The 14,071-nt window shown below is 43.9% G+C and overlaps 1 protein-coding gene across 7 annotated transcripts in view; it reads right to left on the bottom strand.

The window, feature by feature from the left end:
* The window catches only part of LOC126342556 (diacylglycerol lipase-beta-like), an 822,641-nt gene that overhangs the window by 250,240 nt on the left and 558,330 nt on the right, over nucleotides 1-14,071 (bottom strand). The gene's annotated exons all lie outside the window — the stretch shown is intronic.

The following is a 14,071-nucleotide window of genomic DNA, read 5'->3' on the forward strand; positions in this document are numbered from 1 at the left end:
CCACCCCATTAATCGGGTCTCAGACCGAAATATCTACTTCTTTAACTGTCGGAAGATGCTGTCTCCAAGAATGCCCACCCGTTAGCAACAGTTGTATTTTATACGAGGGATGATAGACAAAGACTGAGACAGATTGTTTCCTGTAGCTTACCAGATAGTTTCACGTTAGTACATCAGTATTTGAAAAGAGCACGTTTTCATCTATGATGTCCATAGACAGCAGCACTCTCGTACCAGTAGGCGGGTAGCACTGTTCTATTTTGTAGACGTTCTTTGCATTTCGCGTACGAAACAATGGAGATGATGCGAGACGAGCAGTACGGTGCAATAAATTTCTCTGTTCGTTTAAACCATACAGCCACTGAAACTTACCAAAAACTGCAGCAATCTTACGGTGAACTTTCACTACCTCGTGCAACTGTGTGTAGACGGTTCAAGAACTTCAAAGAAGGCCCACATGTCTAAGTTAAGAAACGTGAGCCTGGTGTTTTCGCTTCTACTGTGACCGAACATCAACACAGCTGCTGTGATTTTACGTGAGGATGAGCGGATAACATCACGTAATCTCAGTGATTCGTTTTTGATCCACCTTCAGAGAAACACAATTTTTATTTTTATTCCCCAGACATGTTTCGCTGAAGTTTGACCTTCATCTGTGGGATTCTTGTTACCCTCTATAAAGCAGAAAAAATGCTTCTTACTATTTTTACACATATAAATTTAAATTTTTAAGACAGTATTTACATATCTGAGAAATATGGTCAAGGCAGACACTCTCCAAAAACAAACAACACGCACAGAAGAGCTTCAGCTTCAAGACGATAATCTCAGTGAAGTGTTGATACTTTCATACGGCAGTGTCTATACGATAGTGCATGATCATCTCCATATGACCCGCATTTGTGCCTGTTGGGTGCCATGTTTGTTGAATCCCCAACAAAAGGCTGCGCGAATGGAGACAAGACGTGAGGAGCTGAGTATCTTTTCTGAGGGAGAGGATGAATTTCTGGAATCGATTACCACCGGCAATTAGTCGCGGCTGCATCATTATGGTGAAGGAAAACTAACTAGCGCAGTGTGGGAATCGCCAGGTTCCCCAACACCAAAGAAGGCGGAAGTTGACCCATCTGCAGAGAAAGCGATGGACATCACATTTTTTGACTATCATGGACAGATTCACCAGCATGCAGTTCCCTCTTAGCTGCTGTCACAACAGCACACTACACCTCAATATTGGCTTAACTGTGTAAGCTCATTGCAAGGAAGAGACCAGAACTTACTCGGACTGACTGGCGACTTCATCATAACAACGCTCGGTCTCAAGTCGCAAATCAAGTCGTGCACCTTTTGGATCAGTGCAGCATTGCCTGTGTACCGCAACCACCTTATAGCCCCAGTCTTACACACTGTGATTTTTTTAATTCCCACCACTAAAGGCAAAGCTTCGGGGTATTTGATTTGAAAACTTTGAAGTGCTCAAGGAAAGTGAGGCTATTTTCAAGCACCTGACAAAGAATGGCCTGCACAATGTGTTCAAGGACTGGCAGGTACGCTATAAAAATGCTTTCAAGTAGGAGGGTTGTGCTTCGAGAAAAGATCATGTAAACATCCATGAAAAAAACATCTGTGAAAAAAAAATCAGTCTCAGTCTTTGTCGCATATCCGTGAAGGCATTTAGAGCCAGGTGTATTTCTCTAATTCAGAATTTATAATGGGACAAAATGTCTCAATAGATTCGGCGGTTATAAAGCCAAAACTGCAAGCCGCGCACGAAATTCCAATAAAACTAGTGTCCACAGTAGGACCACTGCATCTAACATTGTGAGACACACAGAGTGTCTTGAAGTCGTACCGGTCGCTACTGAACTGCTGCTGTCGAAAAGGGGTTCCTTCCTTGGAAGAAGAAAGTAATAAAAGCTACAAAGAGAAGTTCACCTGAAGAAGTTACCTGTTATGGGTCTGAAATTTCCCATACAGCAAAGTTACCTCGCGAAATTGTCCATTAAGTAACACATAAAGGTCAAAACTAGGACAGTGTTGCAGTTAAGTTGGGATCAACTGTTGTGTGATCAATATCACCAACAGTTGTAATGGCTCCTCTTCACGTAACAGGAGAAACGGACCATTTCGACCTTTTCATGGGACTGGAAAATGTCGATGTTAGCTCTATTTCACTGGTGTCGAGAACTCCAAAATTATACAGCTGACGTCGAAGTATTGTAAAATTGGGAGAAACCTTTCGCGATCGCTTACCATAATAAATAATACCGGAAGAAATTAATATGGACCCTCTTGTAATTCCAACATTATGTAAGAGCAATGGACCAGTAACTATATTTTATTATTCATCTAATTTCTTGTCACAGTTACATACATATTACTTAATGGTAATTAATTTTCATTAATTTTCGAATCACTGCTCGAGTGTTTATTATGTAACTGTTAACGTAATTTATAAAAGTTTAGGTCTGTTCTTAAATTTACAGTCGAATTGTCTGTCCTTGGCACAACTTTCATACACTAGGTCAAATATGCTAAGTCACTTTGTTAGTAGCGAGGAACTCCCAAGTCACTAGAGAAACACCTGAAGTAGGATGGACATGAATACCAAAGTTCAACTGAAAGAGAAATAAGAGCTCATCCGTCTTGTCCAGACTAATTTTTCGCTTCAATTCATTCCAACATCATGCTGCGTAGAGCCTATCACGAGACAGAAACATCAGGTTAGCAGGACCTTTCAAGATACAAAGTATCACGAAGATTCAGTTACGATGAACTACTTCCCTTGATTGTAACACATAATTATAATCTAATACAAGCGAGATAAGCAGTTTCATATTTAAATAGGTTGCGAATAAGTGTTTTACATAATCAGCAGGAAACACCGCCACGCACTGTACGGTGGTTTGAGGAGTTTGTGTTAAGATGTAAATTAAAGTGAAGAGACCACGCTGCAATCCTGGTTCGGAGAGCACGTCGAACTGCAGATCTCCATCACCTGTTTCGCGGTGACTCATTGAGAGTTTAGAGATTTCACTCCGGGTACACTGACCGGTATCCGGTACGTGTTACAGCTTTCTTCAAACTGATGCGCTTGTCTGTTTGGCAAAGCATTGCCGGGTGCGTATTGACAGGAGGAAGTGTTTATCTGGAGTCTTATATGGAAGATAAGCGTGAGCGGTAAACAGAACAGCCAAAAAAGACAATAGCACATGTAATTTTTGAGGCTTCTCCTACGGATCTGTTAGAAATAAACCTCTCTGGCTTGCCGGCGGGTCATATTGTGCAAATCCCACAATAGTTCGTCGATACAATTTTTCGACATCTTCAGTTGGCGGTAGCTGCTGTTGTCCTGCTGCAATACACGAACGATAACAATCGCGCGACAGCGGCGTAATTTACCCGGCCAGGGGCAGGCAATATGCGTGCGCGGGAAGACGCTCGCAGGAAAGCGGCGCTCCCGTGCCCCCTGCTGGGATCCGCGGAAAGCGTGCGCTTTGGACAACGAATGTGCTGCCGGACGCTGCTTTGAGCTGAATTAAATCTCAGCAGTGCGCTGCGTCGGGTCATGAATCGGAAGTTCTTGTTTCTCCTGTTTTAACTTAATAGCAGCCAGTGCTGGATTCCAGGCGGCGCTTTACTGAAAATTTTTAACATTGTGCAGCCCTGTCAGCAACTGTGATAACTGAACATGTAACACGGCAGCCTCAGTTGCAAATAGAAACCAATCTTTACCCAGGTTTCAGCCAAAATAAGTTGGCTTTCTTCAGAAGCCAGTGACACTAAACTATTGCATGCCAAAGTTTATCCACGTCAAGCTACAGTTTTCTACTTGACATAGCCAAACTTTGGCATGCAATAGTTTAGTGCCACTGGCTTCTGATGAAGATCAAATTACATGTTCTTTAGTGAAAACCTGCGTTCGCCGGACGAATATGTATGGCTTCTCAGAAACAGGATCCTGAGGATAAAACTCCAGTCTACTCATAAAACATGCGATGCCCCAAGTCCAGGCAATGCTCCGCTACCGCCGTATTATGAAGTTGGCCCAGGTGTGTATGGCGATGCAGTTCAGCACGTCGTTCTTGTACGGTACGGTACGTCTGCCCAGTAAAGATTTAGCACATTCGTATGGGATCTTATATACGTCACATTTCCTAAAGCGAACAGCGTCCTTGACCGAACACAACAAATTCCTCAATTTTGCTGGTGGCCGAAGAACACACTTGATGTCGTGTCTGTTTGAACACAGTTCAAATAAATGGTTCAAATGGCTCTGAGTACTATGGGACGCAACAGCTGAGGTCGTAAGTCCCCTGGTACTTAGAACTTATTAAACCTAACTAACCTAAGGACATCAAACACATCCACGCCCGAGGCAGGATTCGAACCTGCGACTGTAGCAGTCGCGCGGTTCCGGACTGAAGCGCCTAGAACCGCTCGGCCACCGTGGCCGGCTGAACACAGTTCTTAGGTGTAATAGCTCACCCGACAGACAATCGGTATCTGAGACCACATGTGCCCTATGTACCAAAGAGCGTAAGAAACTACAGTGTTGTAGTGTTGTGCACGATGATGACAGCTGGTGACCTGCAGACAGAACTCTTGAGTTGCTTTGCAGCAGACACTATGTTCCAGTGTACCGTTGACTTTTTTTCTATCCATGACATTCAAGAATGGTAAGATGTCGTCTTTTTTTTCAATTCCATAGAGAACAGTATTTTCATATGGAGTGAGATCAGATGCAGGAGAAACGTAGGTAATGTCTCTATTCCATGGAGCCACACCACAAACACGTCGTCTAACTTACCGCTAGAAGCAGAAAGGTTTGAGTCTTGCTGCAAGCAGTGCTTATTTCCTCAAAGTCTTCTATAAAATAGTTGGCCACCATGGGAGACAGAGGAATTCCCATTGCGACACCGTACACTTGTTCAAAATATTGGTTATTGAATAAGAGTAAGTTGAGGTTAGCACTCCGTCTTCAGGCCACGAGTGGCTTACCGGGACCACCCGACCGCCGTGTCATCCTCAGTGGAGTATGCGAATAGGAGGGGTGTGGGGTCAGCACATTGCTCTCCTGGTCGTGATGATGGTATTCTTGACCGAAGCCGCTACTATTAGGTCGAGTAGCTCCTCAATTGGCATCAGGAGGCTGAGTGCACCCCGAAATATGGCAACAGCGCATGGCGGCCTGGGTGCTCACCCATCCAAGTGCTGACCACACCCGACAGCGCTTAACTTCGGTGATCTCACGGGAACCGGTGTATCCACTACGGCAATGCCGGTAAACTTTTGAAATGTGCTGTTACAAGAGAATGCTGATGATTAGGTGGGTATGTGTAGTAATTTAATGAGGAGGGACTGAACCAAATTCGCTTTAAAGCTTAACTGAAAGAAGCGATCGACTGTTAAGACAGATCCTGGGGCCTGTAGCTTGATCTAAGACAGGAATCTTACAGCAGCTGAAATCTGCGGTCCATGAATTTATAAGCAGAGCCATTTGTACCCTGACAATCTTCGAAGCCAAGAATGTGTGTGTGCTAGAAAACTTTTGACATCAACTACACGTGTCTGGCTCCTGGAGTGCTAACATTCGTGCGTGCTGGCGAGGTGAACTCTGTCCTTTGCGGCAGGGAGGTGTAATAATGATTGGCGGAAGCGGCCGGCACCTGCGACCGCGTACATCTCGCCGCCTGCTGTGACACGCGGCTTTCTCGCGCGCGAAAGCTGCACTGCGCAGCCTTGCGTTACGCAGGGAAAGCACCGGTCAGTGTTACCAAGCGGTGACAACGGCCATCTAACGAAGATATGCCACACCGCCGGATGACCACTGGTCAGGATCCAAGCAGCAAACGCGTATCAGGTGCTCAAGAAAACAGTGCAAATACTACATGACATTTCGTCCTTACAGCAGAGAAATCTTCAGGCGTAAAATTAACTTTGGACAAAGCCCAAAGAAGTGCTGTCAGACTTACTGTTCTCAGTATATGAAAATTATCCTACAGATAACGTCGAGAGGTTCCTGTGGATGATGATTATGATGATGATGATGATGATGATGACGCTGCTGCTGCTGTACACGGAGAAGTCGCGAAGCTAGAAAACCACAGCGTATTGTGGAAAGACATACGGAGTATCGACGATCGTGCAGGGATTGGCAGCAGACCATCAGCATGAACGGTTATAGAGTATTACGCATAAATAGACGGCAAGACCTGTTACTGTATAATTACATGATTACCAAATAATAATTGGAATAACAGTAACGTATGGATGGGAATAACAGACCAGTTTAAATCGATACCAGAATTTCAGTTCTGAATAACTAGTATTTTTCGGTATTTATTTGATCTCGGTTGTAAGAGATATTTTTTTTTTTACTAATGTATGATTAATAACTCATACCAATTTACGATGGCAATGGATCTAAAATCTTGGTTTTTTAACCAAAACTTCTTTAAAAGACAAGTTTGGTAGGAAGTTCTGTGGCTTCTGAAAGATTCGTATCTTCTTTGAATAATGTTGTTTGTGATTGAAAAAGTCAGCTTACAGATCAACAAATCACAGAACGAATATTTTTAAGCATATAGTGCATTAATTTATTATTGCAATTTTAATTTTAATTTGTCGTGTTATTATTTCTGATGAATGTCACATTTTGGCTATTGTGTAACACGTCTATGAACTTTTTATTTAGTATTTCTTTTACTGTCAGCAAATAATTAATAGTATTCAATTCCTGTTAAAAAGTAAATCAGTTTATTTTGACTGGAAGATGGGTTTTTCATTCAAAATAATTAAAGACAAATCATTACTTTTCGAGAAAATCAGGGAACACTGAACGGACTAAGTTTTCTTTTCTTTATTTATTTTATTTGATATGTTATGTCTATGTACACTGAAGCGACAAATAAACTGATATAGGCATGCGTATTCAAATACAGAGATATGTATACAGGCGGAATACTGCGCTGCGGTCGGCAACGCCTATATGCTCGTAAGACAAGTGTCTGGCACAGTTGTCAGATAGGTTACTCCTGCTACAATGGCAGGTTATCAAGATTTAAGTGAGTTTGAACGTGGTGTTATAGTCGACACACGAACGATGGGACACAGCATCTCCGAGGAAGCGGACCATTTCACGAGTATACCGTGAATATCATAAATCCGGCAAAACATCAAATCTCCGACATCGCTTCGGCCGGTAAAAGGTCTTGCAAGAACGGGGCCACCGACGACTCAAGAGAATCGTTCAGCATGACAGAAGTGCAATCCCTCCGCAAATTGCTGCAGATTTCAACGCTGGCCTATCAACAAGTGTCAGCGTGCGAACTATTCAACGAAACATCATCAGCGCCGAAGGCCCACCCGTGTACCCTTGCTGACAGTACGACACAAAGCTTTACGTTTCGCCTGGGCCCGTTAACACAGACAGTGGACTGTTGATGAATGGAAACATGTTGCCTGGTCGGACAGTTCTCGTTTCATATTGTATCGAGGGGATCGGTGAGTACGGTTATGGAGACAGCATCATGAATCCGACGACACTGCATATCAGCAGGGGCTGTTGAAGCTGATGGAGGCTCTGTAATGGTGCGGGGTGTGTGCATTTGGAATCATATGGGGGCCCTGATACGTCTATATACGACTCTGACAGTTGACGAGTTTGTAAGCGTCCTGTCTGATCACCTGCATCCATTCATGTCCATTGTGCATTTCGACGGATCTGGGCAATTCCAGCAGAACAATGCACACACCACATGTCCGGAATTGCTACAGAGTGGCTCCAACAACACTCTTCTGAGCTTAAACACTTCCGCTGCCCACCAAACTCCCAGCTATGAATATTATTGAGCATAAATTGGATGCCTTGCTACGAGCTGATCAGAAGAGATCTCCATCCCCTCGTACTCATACGGACTCGTGGATAACCGGCCGGAGTATCCGTGCGGTTCTAGGCGCTACAGTCTGGAGCTGAGCGACCGCTACGGTCGCAGGTTCGAATCCTGCCTCAGGCATGGATGTGTGTGATGTCCTTAGGATAGTTAGGATTAGGTAATTCTAAGTTCTAGGCGACTGATTACTTTAGAAGTTAAGTCGTTTAGTGCTCAGAGCCATTTGAACCATTTGAACTTGTGGATAACCCTGGAGGATTCATGGTGTTAATTTTCTCCACCACTGCTTCAGACATTAGTCGAGTTCATGCCAGGTCTTGTTGCGGCACTTCTGCGTGCTTGCAGGGGCCCTACACGATATCAACCAGGTTACTAGTTTCTTCGGCTCTTCAGTGTATTTTGAAACGTATAACATAAAAGTGTAAGGGAATTTTAGAATTTTTTCGATCTTTCTTCGATATCTAAGCGTGTTGCTGAAATAATGGCAACCGAAAACCGAAAATCGGTTACTTCAAAACTGATTATTTTGAGCGGATTTAACACTCTGGTGAAACTGGAGATGGAGAAAAGCGGTGTAACCGAAAACTGGTCGTTTCAGCGATAACCACCATCCCTACTGTACGAAGGATGATCGATGACAGTGAGCCCAAGGCGTCGGATTGTTGCAGACATCGCAGGGCTCGTCTGTGGTCTGGCATTGTCATGCTGAAGAAGAAGATGGTCTCTGCGTGAACGAACTCCGAATTCGACACACGATTACAGCACGCTGTTTCTCACGCATGGGAAATAGTTACGTTACCAAACCGCCATATTGCACGCTACAATTCAGAGTCCACTAGCGGCACAGGGCTGCAAATACACACATCGAAAAAGTATTGCATCACCTTGGTTCCTAGAGTTCCGGAATAGTCATCATTATAAACATCATTCCCGCTATTATTATTGCTTATGAAAACCCCAAATTGCACGTTGTACCATCATACAGCGAGACCTTTAGAGGTGGTGGTCCAGATTGCTGTACACACCGGTACTTCTAAAACCCAGCAACACGTCCTCTTGCATTTATGCATGCCTATATTCGTCGTGGCATACTATCCACAAGTTCATCAAGGCACTGTTGGTCCAGATTCACTCCCCAACGACGATTCGGCGTAGATCCCTCAGAGTGGTTGGAGGGTCACGTCGTTCATGAGCAGCCCTTTTCAATCTATCGCAGGCATGTTCGATAGGGTTCATGTCTGGAGAACATGCTGGCCACTCTAGTCGGGCGATGTCCTCAAAACAGCAGGGAACCTCCACCTTTCTCCACTCGATGGACAGTGTGTCTAAGGCGTTCAGCCTGACAGGGTTGCCTCTAAACACGTCTCCGACGATTTTCTGGTTGCAGGCACATGCGACACTCATCGGTGAAGAGAACATGATGCCAATCCTCAGCGGTTCTTTCTGCATGTTGTTGGGCCCATCTGTACCGCGCTGCATCGTGTCCTGGTTGCACAGATGGACATCGTCATGGACGTCGGGAGTGAAAAAATGGTTCAAATGGCTCTCAGCACTATCGGACTTAACATCTGTGGTCATCAGTCCCCTAGAACTTAGAACTACTTAAATCTAACTAACCTAAGGACATCACACACATCCATACCCGAGGCAGGGTTCGAACCTGCGACCGTAGTGGTCACGCGGCTCCAGACTGAAGCGCCTAGAACCGCACGGCGACACCGGCCGGCTCGAGAGTGAAGTTGCGCATCATGCAGCCTATTGCGCACAGTTTAAGTCGTAACACGACGTCCTGTCTAGGTTCCTCCGAGCCATAATCCGCAGGTAGCGCTCATCAACTGCATTAGTACCTCTTGGGGGGGGGGGGGGGGGCATATCATCGACAGTTACTGTCTCTCTGCATGTCCTTCATGTCCGAACAACATCGCTTTGGTTCACTCCGAGACTCCTGGACACTTCCGTTGTTGAGAACCCTTCCTGGCACAAAGTAATAATGCGGACGCGATCGAACCGCGGTATCGACCGTCTAGGCATGGTTGAACTACAGACTACACGAGCCGTGTACCTCCTTCCTGGTGGAATGAGTGGAACTGATCGGCTGTCGAACCTCCCCGTCTAATAGGCGCTGCTCATGCATGGTTGTTTACATCTTTGGGCAAGCTTAGTGACATCTCTGAATAGTGAAAGGGTGTGATACAACATCCACAGTCAACGTCCCTCTTCAGGAGCTCTGGGAACTGGGGTGAAGCAAAACTTCTATTGATGTGTACGTGTAGACATGAAGACTAAAGGCGTAGAACGTTAATGACATTTGTTTTATTTAAAAAGATTGAAGAGTTTTCACATGAACAATTCTGAAGTATTTTTCAGTATGCCCTCTTAAAACTAATCAGAGGAAAGGCAGATGCTAGGCTGATTCATTAGAAGAACTCTAGGGAATTTTAGTCTAAGTATGGAGTAAGAAGTTTTCAGAAACCTCGTTCGACAGACACTTTAATACTATTCTTCAGTCTTTAGCGCTTACCGGGAAGGATTGATAAAAGAAGGTCCAGAAAAAGAGTAGCGCGCTTCGTGAAGGGTTCCTTTCGTAAGGGCTAAAATGGCCTGGAGAGTTTCATTGAAAGCACTGGCACACGTTATAAGAGGGGAGTTGTGCTTCACGGCATGATTTACTATCAGAGAAAGCCATACCATGTACGCTGTGTAAAAATCGTGAGCTGCCTGATGTGACCACTACTGTGTACCAAAACGGCATGAGAGGAACACCCTGAAGTCTAAGACGACTCTTCTGCAGTTGTTCTTTTATGTTGTGGAATAGCTGCTGAAGCTCATGGCGTACCCGATACTTTTTGCGCTAGTGAGGAACTGAATTAAAGATAGCTGTTGTGATGAGATGAGAGAGAGAGAGAGAGACAGAGAGAGAGAGAGAGAGAGAGAGAGAGAGAGAGAGAGAGAGATGGCTCTAATTTCACAACACTGACAGGAATAGTTCGGCGTGTAACTTGATTGGGATATTGTCACACATTTTAACGGCCATCAGCCAACGCAGTACAGCACGAACCTCTCACTAGCACGGCAGGATGCCGACTGAGCGGCGGAATGCCATGACACCAAGATGGCCGCGCTAGCCCCGCCCCTAACGAACACAAACGAAAACGTAATGTACTTTGTGGATAGCTCTCGTATATATATTTATCACAAGGAAGGTAAACAGTAAGAAATAAAATGAAATGTAAAACAGGAACTCAACACAGAGCAATGGCTACCTCGTACGGTATTATCAGATAGGAATTGTTGACTGCAACCAAAAAGAAGTGGCTACCAGCCTTCCGACTTCTGCCAACTTCCACCGATTCAGGATTAGCTAGCATACAGACAATTTTTCAGTTAACATACTGTACGTCTATTTTCTAGAATTTATCGAGCCCAGTTGTTGGTACCCATATCCACAACTCCTTATCTTAGTTAACGTCGTTTCATCCAGAGATACAGATCGACAGTACCATTTGATTTTTGAGGCGATGACGATGTTTGAACAGCTAACAAAAATCCAGCCACTAAGTTGACTTCACTCCCAGCGAGTGATTGTGGTGTATATTGTGATGTAGACTTCATTTTTATGCAGGCTGACTGCTGTTACTATGTTTGCCGTCTCTTATTCGCATGACGCGTGCGAGAGCGGGTATACTTAAATCGTAACACGTCTTCGGGTTCAGACTGTTAGGAAGTATATTTCAGCATGTCATAACTTAAGGTTATAGAGTGGGTTTTAATACCTAACAATGATCGACAATGACAAAACGTCGAAATTGCAATCACAATCAATAGTTTTAGTAGGCATGTGTGGAACGGCTACTTTCAATACTAAAAAAAACCGACACGGACTCTTTGATTATTCTTAATTTCCAGTACAAACAAAAATAAACACTTGAGTCAATTGAGGGCAACGTCTGAGTAAGAGTCCGCAATCGTTCTTTTTAACTTTTTGTTACGATGTTCCTTCAAGATCGCAATTTTAATTTATTTAATAACTTGTTTCGGCTATTATTCGGCCACTTCCATGATAAGATTCATCCGAAGAAACATACGTAATGTGAACCTCATGATTGCCGTATGCGAAACTAGTTATTAAAGAAATTAAAACTGCGATATTGACGTACAGAGGAAGGGGAGCGGGTAGGAAAGTTTCCCATAAGGACTAAGAAGTATCACCATTACACTCACTAGTTTCACAGTTCACATGACACAGCTACCCCTACATCGATAAAACACCGCATTTATAATGAGAGCCGCGGTGATACAGTACTTTAAAGCGTTCCAACTTGACGGGGAATTGTCCACATGGGATTTTCTGCGAACGGCTCTCTTTGTTTCTTATTCTTTCACATTCGCCTTCTATTAAATTTGCGTACACACTGATTTCAATAAAAACATGCTATTCTTTCTATATCGGGAGCCGAGAAGAAACCAGAGTTGGCAAGAAGGTGTGATTATCTACATTACTAAATGGCTGACCCGGCGCACGGTCACAGTAACAGGTGGCCTGTCTTAACAGCTTCCAGGGGGAACAAAAATTTGATTTCCAATATTTCATACAGTTATTGACAAAATTTAAAAAATTTAAATTGCTGTGAATCTACTTATTAAGAGCTACAATATCGTGCTGAACACAATACGTAAAGTATTGCAATTAGGTACTGAGTGTATGTTTGGAGGCAGCGTAACTCGTGGCGCGCACATTACCCTATGTGCATCCAGTACTTGAGAAAGAGAGCCCTTTCAGAGAAGGTTAACGCATAGTGTGAAACATTTACGAAACTTTACCTCTGTGGCACTCCGTCGAAATAATGGAAGGAAAACTGCAAAATAAGGCGTGGTGTTTTAATTTATTACATCTTTACAGCTAATTTTATACACAACACCTTTACCACACAGTATTTACATGTACCACAGAATGAACATGCCCAATTATATCACTGTGCGACACATAGTTCGGGAAATATTGCTTTTTATACACGGAAGTTTCGCTTCTTTAAAAAACGGGGTGTACGGGTTTATTGATGTTGTTTAAGACTCCAGACATTAATAGACGTGGTACACATTCTGTGCAGGACCATGCGCTGTGGACAGACAACCAAATTTAGGAGTTGTTAGGTACTCGAGAAGAGATTCTCGTAGTAGAGATTAACAACATTTGAAAGCTGTTACATGTCACTGTCGAACAAGTAAACCCTCTCCGTAATCTAATAACCCAGCTGAAAAACGTTTCAAACAACTGTACAGCATTCCAACAAGGAGTATAACCACTCCTTTCTTGTGTACCGTGTATCTAGGGTTACGAGGCAAAACGTTTGCAGAGTAACCGGATTCCGCTTATGTCAGATAAATCTTGCCCTGATTTCCTTAATGCAAAGAGTAGTCTAGCTTATTCTCTGAACGAGACTGTGTGGTCTTAATCCGTCTCAGAAGAATTGATTTTTTCAGTCATTCAGTTCCAGTTAATCAAAGAGCGCATAAACCTGTGTCGAAGTACAACCCGGGGCCAACGGAACAGTTCTACGAACACGCCAGCGCTTTGCATAATAACTTTCTCCGTAATAATCTGCATTGAATTAAGGAACGCTCTTCGTACATTACGAATATATGGCGTTTCCTTTCACTGAATTTCTGCGGGTGCTGGAAATATATACGACTGAGCGGAACGTTTCATGAAATGCACATCTTCGTCAGCATAGAGTCTTCATCAGAAAGTTTAGGAATTAATGACGAGCTAGATAGGTCCCGAGCATTAATTTTCATCATTATGTACGAGAGACATATCGTGTGATCGGGTAGTGATATAACTGCGCAAATTCACGCAGACGAGACGAAAAGGGTTTGTTCAAATGTGTGTGAAATCTTATGGAGCTTAACTGCTAAGGTCATCAGTCCCTAAGCTTACACACTACTTAACCTAAATTATCCTAAGGAAAAACATACACACCCATGCCCGAGGGAGGACTCTAACCTCCTCCGGGACCAGCCGCACAGTCCATGACTGCAGCGCCATAGACCGCTCGGCTAGTCCCGCGCGGCGTAAAAGGTTTGTTGGGGTAAAAGTGTTACAGGCCCAGTCAACAACGTCCGGTCATAATCACACATAACATTACTGGATAACAGCAGAGCGTATCGCGTGATCG

The sequence above is a fragment of the Schistocerca gregaria genome, chromosome 1 (genome assembly GCF_023897955.1).
Source record: "Schistocerca gregaria isolate iqSchGreg1 chromosome 1, iqSchGreg1.2, whole genome shotgun sequence".
Taxonomy (NCBI): Eukaryota; Metazoa; Arthropoda; class Insecta; order Orthoptera; family Acrididae; genus Schistocerca; species Schistocerca gregaria.